The sequence below is a fragment of the Gossypium hirsutum genome, chromosome D01 (genome assembly GCF_007990345.1).
Source record: "Gossypium hirsutum isolate 1008001.06 chromosome D01, Gossypium_hirsutum_v2.1, whole genome shotgun sequence".
Lineage (NCBI taxonomy): Eukaryota > Viridiplantae > Streptophyta > Magnoliopsida > Malvales > Malvaceae > Gossypium > Gossypium hirsutum.
The window spans coordinates 3,816,237-3,818,837 of NC_053437.1; the positions used below are offsets into that span (position 1 = coordinate 3,816,237).

General features: G+C 33.6%; 1 pseudogene; it reads right to left on the bottom strand.

Moving 5' to 3' along the window:
* Positions 1-253: 253 nt before the first annotated feature.
* On the bottom strand, positions 254-1,216 carry LOC107936933 (rust resistance kinase Lr10-like; annotated as a pseudogene).
* Between the last annotated feature and the right edge of the window lie 1,385 nt (positions 1,217-2,601).

A 2,601-nucleotide genomic window follows, 5' to 3' on the forward strand; every position in this document is an offset into this window, starting at 1 on the left:
AAAGTGTAGAAATACTTCAACTCGAGCATTGTAACAACAAAAAAGGAAACAAGACATCCAGCATCCTTGTCACCATGAATTATCCTCTGACTCACCACCGGCCAATGAATCATTGCTTTAATTGCAGAGTTTCTCCCTCAGACTCCTGCTCTGAAATCACAAAATAATAGGTGATCATGCCAGCAATTCTTATAAATAATATAAAACTCAAAGGTGAGATAACAAAATGAAATGTTTCTAACCTTATACAATTTTAGAATTGGTCATTAGTAACAGTCTCCAGTGAAGAACTTGTCTCATCATTTAAGTTCTTACCGCTATGAACTTCCATTGAAGTTTGAAGAGGAAGTTGATAAAATGGCTTAGGAGGCATCTCAAAGAGTTCAACATCAGTTTCAAGCAGCTTCAAGACTTCACCCATTGAAGGACGATTAGTCGGCAGTAATTGTATACACCAAAATGCTGTTATTATCATCTTCCTCACCATTACTTTTTCATCATCAGAAACATCACTAAACTCTATGTCCTCTCCATGATCCAATCGATCATAAATTCAAGTTGGAAAATATATCTGACTAGTGTGGTCAGCGAATGCATTCACATTCTTTCTTCTTCCTACCATGTCCATCAGTAACATTCCAAAGCTATAAACATCGGCTTTGTATGAGATACCTCCAAGATTTTTGTAAATCAATTCAGGAGCAATATATCCTATTGTCCCTCGTGCTGCAGTGAGAGAGACAAAACTATCATCTACCGAATACAATTTAGCAAGACCAAAATCTGAAACTTTTGGAATAAAATTCTCATCTAGAAGAATGTTGTGTGGCTTGATATCAAAATGTAAAATTTGCATCTCACATCCTTGATGCAAGTAGTCTATTCATCGAGCCACCCCAAGTACAATATCAAATATTTTTTTCCAACCTAAAGTATTTGTGTTTTCTTCAGAAAATATGATTTTATCTAAAGATCCATTTAACATGAAGTCATATACCAAGGCTTGCTTTGATCTCTCTACGCAAAATCCAATAAGTTTTGTCACATTGGCACGATGAATTCTCCTAATAGAAGCAACTTCATTTATGAAATCTTGGCCGTTACCCTTTGACTTATCTAACAGTTTTACAGCCACATGATGTCCACTACGAAGCTTTTCCTTAAACACCGAACCATAGCCCCCTTCACCTAATTTTTCTTTAAAACTTCTAGTCATTTTTCTGATTTCTTTAAAAGAATACCTAATCGGCACTAGATTGTTTTGACTTTGAAGGAAATCTTCGATGATATCATCCATGGATAAGTGTCTCCTTCTCCATTTATACATAACAAGAGCAAGCAAGCAAAATATCCCAGAGAAAAGCCTGAATAAGATAACTTCAACTTTGTAGAAACACAAGGTAGTAAATTAGTACTTGAAATAAATCAAATAACATATAACCTACATTCTTAAAAAAAAAAAGTCTAATGTGACAGGTATTTGGAAGAGAGATGCACTTTATTAATTTATGGAATTAATTTTTAGATAGCAGTTGACTAAGGGTGGGTTTAGATGGGTGATTGGGTGCGGTGCGGTGCGTTTAGTTTACTTTTTATCTCATGCTACAGTATCGCTACAGTATCTAATATCACCTGTTAACTTTGCCAACTTGTTAAAACAATATGTATAATCACAACTTTAACCTCGGAACTTTTACAATTTTATCAATTTGGTCATTACCTTTTTTCGTGTTTTCAATTTTTAGAATAGAAACATTGGCAAACAAATTCCAACTCTTTAATCTTTTCATTCTAAGGTTTAATCTTAATTTTTTTATTTATTTTGTCGAACACATTTTTTGAAAAAATAAATTAGTTATCGACTTATTTAAAAAATAAAAATTGGAGTCACCACCGATCTTTTATTGAGGTGTGATTGGCTCACTTTAAAAACGATTTTGGTCTACGAATTTTAGAAAAAATAGGTTCGGGATTCAGTTACGTACGAGGAAGGATTAACACTCTCGTAACGCCCAAAATTGATACCGAATTGATTGATTAATGTCTTAAAGTCGAATGTCAAAAATTTGAAAAGATTAAAAATGATCCCCCTTTTATTAATGAACAAATGTAAAAAGAACTTCTCATCCCAAGACAACAAAATGTCGTATCCCATAAGTTAGGATGCAACATTTGAATTCCCGAGCATAAGCTAACCTTTAAAAACCTTTAATATTGAAACTTTGTGTATTTGAAAACTAAAAATGTTTGGCCATCTTGGTTCAATGAGGAAATCGAAACCTCGCAAGTTAGGGCACAATTCCTCGAAGTTCCAAAGACGACATATAAGTTTGCCTTTATTTAAAAAAAATCCCCGTCTCGAGATAACAAAATGTCATATCCAATGACTTAGGACACAACGTATCGAATTCCCGAGAATAAGCTAGTACTTGAAATTTTTACGTTTTAATTGAAAAAGGATACTCGGTTACTTAAATTCAACGAGGAAAATTGGAGCCCAGTAAGTTAGGGCACAACCTTCTCGAAAATCTTGGATACTGAGTATTGCGCTATTTTGAAAACCTTTGAATAAAACGATTTCAATACTTTAATTAAACGTAA